Genomic DNA, 6509 nt, shown 5'->3' with positions numbered 1-6509 from the left:
CGAGGCCGGCGCTTCCACCGGCGTCGGTTGATGTTTCCTCTCCCCCCCCACCGCCCTCCGCCCCTCCAAAGCCCCGCCCACTGGGGGGGAGGAAGCCGAGGAGACTTCGCGACATTCTAGAGCAGCCGGAAGTCCGTCAGGTGCAGCTCTGGCCAGAAACCCGTCTATTGTGGCTTTAACTTTCCATGTTTTATTATATGGTTGTAAATTTTTCAGCGATGGTTTTACTGCTTTATCTTTTTTGTAAAACGCTTTAAGATTTCCCCCTACAATCAAGTGATATACTGTACAGGTGAAACTCGGAAAATTAGAATATCGTCGAAAAGTGCATTTATTTCAGTAATGCAACTTAAAATGTGAAACCAATATATGAGATAGATGCATGACATGCAAAGCAATATATGTCAAGCCTTTATTTGTTGTAATTATTTGTCGTTTGGCGGGTCAATTATAAATGGAATGTAATTAATGAAATGTAATAGCAGTTTTATTTTTGTATTATTGTAACAACCGGTATTTGTTTTATTAAAATATTAAAAGCATTTGTAAAAATAAAAATAAAAGTTGCATTACTGAAATAAATGTACTTTTTGACGATATTCTAATTTTCCGAGTTTCACCTGTATAGAGAGAGAGAGAGAGAGAGAATCAGTAATAATAAGGAAAGGGAAAAAAAAAGGTGGATGAAACAGTACAAAACAAGAACCAGGAAACAAACCAGGCTTCCCAGCCATTATCTCATAATTATTGTTGTGATATTATTATTATTATTACTACTACTACTACTACTATTTATTACAGCAGTTTCAACTAATTTTTTACCATTGATTTTAATGGGATTTCCTTTGGATTTAAGTGGTGTTAAAATAATATCTTTCCCACCTTTCTGCATCGAAACAGAACACACTTACAGCAAAAGTTTAAAATCAAACCAACACAGGGAAGCTGCCTTATGCTGACTCACATCATTTCTCCATCTTGCTCAGCATCACCTACACTGGCTGGCAGCAGATGTTGCTCCAGGGTTTCGAACAGGAGAAATTCCCATCCCTACCTGGAGATACTGCTTAAAAAGCAGAGACATCACCTTGCCGACAAAAGTCCATATAGTTAAAGCTATGGTTTTCCCAGTCGTGATGTACGGAAGTGAGAGCTGGACCATAAAGAAGGCTGATCGCCAAAGAATTGATGCTTTTGAATTATGGTGCTGGAGGAGACTCTTGAGAGTCCCATGAACTGCAAGAAGATCAAACCTATCCATTCTTAAGGAAATCAGCCCTGAGTGCTCACTGGAAGGACAGATCCGGAAGCTGAGGCTCCAATACTTTGGCCACCTCATGAGAAGAGAAGACTCTCTGGAAAAGACCCTGGTGTTGGGAAAGATGGAGGGTGCAAGGAGAAGGGGATGACAGAGGACGAGATGGTTGGACAGTTTTCTTGAAGCTATGAACATGAGTCTGACCAAACTGCAGGAGGCAGTGGAAGACAGGAGTGCCTGGCGTGCTCTGGTCCATGGGGTCACGAAGAGTCGGACACGACTAAACGACTAAACAACAACAACAACAACCTGGAGATATGACAGAGGATTGAAGCTGGGACCTTCTACACACAAAGCATGGCCCATGGCCCTTGCCCAAATAAATATAGTGGTATAATCCCACCGCATACAGAGGCTTTGTTTTCCTATTATGATTAATAGCCATATTTAATCTCATGTTGGAAGCCACCCAGAGTGGCTGGGGAAACCCAGCCAGATGGGTGGGGTATTATTATTATTAAGCCACATATTTGTCAAGATTGCATTTCTTTTGAAAAACTAGTAGTCATTTTGTTCAATTAATTCTTGCTGAAGTGGCACGACCTTCAGTATCTGAAAAAGAAACGGATAAACTTAATTGCAACTGGGTTTTATCCAATGTTAATTCTATTCAGAGTAGACCTATTGAAAATAATGGACGTGACTAACTGAGGTCTATTAACATGAATGGGTCTACTCTGAGTATAGCTTGTTTCTTTGAACAATTTATATACTGCTTAGCATCATGGTTTCTAAGTGACGTACAGTAAAGCTACAAAAGAGACAACTTACGGGAAATAAAATACAGTAATATAAATTCAATAAATGCCTACTGATATATATTTTTTTTAAAAAAACTTTGTTAAGGATTAAAGGTAAAGGTAAAGGGACCCCTGACCATTAGGTCCAGTCATGACCGACTCTGGGGTTGCGCGCTCATCTCGCATTATTGGCCGAGGGAGCCGGCGTACAGCTTCCAGGTCATGTGGCCAGCATGACAAAGCCGCTTCTGGCAAACCAGAGCAGCACACGGAAACGCCGTTTACCTTCCCGCTGTAGCGGTTCCTATTTATCTACTTGCATTTTGACCTGCTTTCGAACTGCTAGGTTGGCAGGAGCTGGGACCGAGCAACAGGAGCTCACCCCGTCACAGGGATTCGAACCGCCGACCTTCTGATAAGCAAGCCCTAGGCTCAGTGGTTTAACCCACAGCGCCATCTGGGTCCCCTTGAGTTAAGGATTACACATGGATTATAATTTGTCAAAGTAAAATAATTATTTTTAATATATAAAAAGATTTAAAAAACCTCAAAGGTGGAGATAATGGAAAGATATAAATGAACAAAAGAGGCAGATGCGTTGTGGTGGTTATCCTTTTTTATATACCACTTAATTGCTAAGGTAGCTTCTAAGCAGTTGATGAGTATAAAACAAATTATAAAAAGCACATATAATTAAAATGAACATTAAAACAATTTCATAAAAACATTAAAATAAGTTGTTGTTGTTTAGTTGTTTAGTCGTGTCCAACTCTTCGTGACCCCATGGACCATAGCACGCCAGGCACTCCTGTCTTGCACTGCCTCCTGCTGTTTGGTCAAACTCATGTTCGTATTAAAATAAGTACCCTCAATTAAATTGTAAAATATAGGCAGGATAAGAAAACAGTCAATGTACAAAACAATACATTCAAGTTTTCATAAATGACTTTCCCTCTAAAGAAATAAAGAACAAAGCCTCACCAACTCTCTACTAAAACCCTTTGCTGATTCAACAAAAATTAAAGATGGAAACCATTTCTGCAGGAAATTGCTTGTATGGAAAGGATTGTAATTTGTCAAAAGTATTAGAAGCTCTGCCCAGTGTGATGAAATTTTATCTGCAACTAACATTTCCCACAGTCTGACACTCACCCAATACAGGGAGAGCTGGAATTTTGCTGCTCTTTAGCATCCCTTCTGTATATAGAGTCAGCATCAGGCAAAACAATCCTGAACTCACAGTTAAATCAGTCCATACAGTCTATGTCTCAGCCTGGAAGTGGGGGAAAGGCCAAAAGGAAGCAAAAAAAACAGGTGGGCACCCTAATTGCATTGTTTTAGGCACTTGCTGAAAACTTTTTTGTTTCGCCAAGCCAGCCCACACATATAATTTAGTGTTGTAGATCTGTTTTTAAAATTTTGTCGATTTTTATTTCTTGTTTTATTGAAGATGATTGTGCTAGAAACCAGGCTGTTAGTGTTAGAGCCCCAGCTTTCTGGAATAAATTAGCAGCCAAAATCAAAGAGGCGCCTGGTGCAAAGATGTTTAAGTGCCTGAATACATTTTTGGCTAAGAAGCCTTTCACTGAGGTGTGTCTCGGTCATTTATGAAAGATCAGTTTTATATCTGACAAAATTGCTTAATTGTTTTTAAAGTTTGTCGAATTGATTTTATTACTCCTGGAGCTTGCAGTTTCTGAATTTTGTTCTGTTTTCACCATGCACACCACCACTTTAATGGCTTATGCTGTCCAGTGGTCTGTGAACCAGAGTGCTGCAGTGGTTGAATATTGGGCTACTAGGTAACTGGGAGATCAAGCTCAGGTCCCCACTCAGCCATGAAGTGCACTGGTTAACTCTGGGCCACTCACTGCCTCTCAGCCTAACCTACCTCACAGGGTTGTTGTGAGGATAAAGTGGGGAGAGTGAAAGCCATGTACACCACACTGAGCTTCTTGGAGGCAAAGGTATAGAAACAATATAAGAAATAATACTGTAAGAAATAATACATGTGCTCAATTAACATCCATTTTATATTACAGTATTACTAGCTGGCCCAGCCACGCGTTGTTGTAGCTTAGCCGGTTAAATGGGCCCTCAGAGTCCCCCTTCAGACTCCCCTGTAGGCCCCACCGTGGCTTAGTCTGTTAAATGGGCCCTCAGAGTCCCCCTTCAGACTCCTCCCCCCCACCACGGCTCATCCCTGTGATCAGCCCCACCCTGTCCTGACCCATGACCTTTCCCACTCCCTCCTTCCTCCATCCCCCACCCTAGGGGAGCCCCCACCTGTATTTGGCCTACTCTGCAAACCTCTACTTGGCCTAGTCTGCAAAGCCAGGCCGAGCTGCTGTGGAGAGGGAAGCTTTCCTACCTGCAGTACCAGTGTAGCTGCCGCTAGAGGCCGCTGTTGTGCAAGGTCTCCTGATTCTGGCTTCTATTTCTCAGCATGCACTTTAGGGTGAGTTGTGAGTTCTTGAACATGGGGTTTGGGGGGTTTTATATGGCCCAGGTGTGACATTTGTCTTAGGAAACTTTATAAGATCCTTTGGACATTCGCATGGGACGTTGTGTCCAAATTTGAACGCAATTGGTCAAGCTGTTTCGGAGAAAAGTGGAGACCCACCCACATGCCCTTTTTACATTTTTATATACTGTATATAGATAAGAAGCATATATAGGATTGCATTCATAAGCAGTTTAAAAGGCATATTTAAAAGACACTGAAGGTCCTGTGCCTACATCAGGATTGATGTCTATGTCTTCCTTCCCTCTTTTAATATTAATTGGCTCTTTGGCTCAAACACAGGAGCCCAATTGTTTATACAAAAGAGAAACAGAATTCTTATTGTATGTCCATTTGCCTGCAAAGAGGTTTTCAAAGCTCATGTTATCTCTCGTTACCTCATTTTTAATGGTGGGATTTGAAGTAAATGTTGCATTTGGAATTATTACTGGAGGATTTTCACATGATCAGATTTAACTTTTATTTTCCAGTTTGGAAAGTAAGCAACTTGCTTTCATACAATCACAAAACTCGCTGAATTATTATTATTATTACCGGTATTTTTATCATTCCAAACTTTAAAAGAATTGAGGTTGACACAAAACAGCTGAAACCAGCCAGACATCAGGTGCAAGAATTCCTAAATAAGACATTAAAAGCACCCCATTCCATAGAACAGAGGAGGGGAAACTGCAGCCCCCCCAGATGGTGGACTCCAGCTCTCATCATTCCTGACAATTGGCAATGCTGCCTGAGCTTGATGGGAGTCAGAGTCCAACAATATACAGTGGTACCTCGGGTTACAGACGCTACCGCAGGCATGTCAAACCTGCGGCCCTCCAGATGTTGGCCTACAACTCCCATGATCCCTAGCTAGCAGGACCAGTGGTTGGGGAAGATGGGAATTGTAGTCCAAAACATCTGGAGGGCCGCAGGTTTGACATGCCTGCGCTACAGGTTACAAACTCCACTAACCCAGAAATAGTACCTCAGGTTAAGAACTTTGCTTCAGGATGAGAATAGAAATCGTGTGGCGGCAGCAGAAGGCCCCATTAGCTAAAGTGGTGCTTCAGGTTAAGAACAGTTTCAGGTTAAGAACGGACCTCCAGAATGAATTAACTTCTTAACCAGAGGTACCACTATATGGAGTTTGGTAAATATAGTGCAGCAGTAAATGGCTTGGTAAGAATGCTGGTTGAAAGAATAAATAAACTTAAGGTTTATTTTGGCAACAACCGATTTACGTGTGTCATCATGCAGGTGTGGAGGGTGCCAAACCTGGAAGTCACCCGAAAACATCACTAAAAGGGTGGGGCAGAACGGGTGGAGTGGAGCAGAACCCTTTATGCAGCCCCTACTGACACCAGGGGTGTGTGTTTCAGAACATAACCCCCGTTCAAAACGAGGATTGCCTGGACTTAGGTTACAAGGTGTGTGTCTGAACTCTCACATGTCTTCCTACACACATTAGGAAGATGTATTGAAATTCTAACATCCCTACCTTATGAATATGTGTTTGCCCTTAACCTTAACCTTATGCTTAGAATAAGTTCACACACACAAGGGGAATAAAGAAAGATTTGTTTATTACACGCAGGTCCCACTATCTGAACACAAGGCATTTTCAGGAAATAATTGGTTAGGTGAGTGTTCACATAACGAGTCAATGATTTCCATTACCTGTAATTCCTATGGAGGAACTTTCAATGCGTTTCCATCTGCAGAATTTGTTGAAGGCCAGCAACAGAATTTTGACCCCAAAATGAAGGGGGGTGGGGACCGGGACCAGGAAAACATTCTGAAATCTTGCAAAAGGCAAACAAGGAAGAAAAAAATCTCTCTTATTTGTCCAATCTCCCTCCCTCCCACCATGGTTTCCTGTGAAACTGCTGCCACAGACCAGCAAAACACAAACTTTTAAAGGCTGACATTACTACATGCAGGACAA

The sequence above is a fragment of the Zootoca vivipara genome, chromosome 17 (assembly GCF_963506605.1).
Source record: "Zootoca vivipara chromosome 17, rZooViv1.1, whole genome shotgun sequence".
Taxonomy (NCBI): Eukaryota; Metazoa; Chordata; class Lepidosauria; order Squamata; family Lacertidae; genus Zootoca; species Zootoca vivipara.
Note: the sequence above shows the minus strand (reverse complement) of the source record.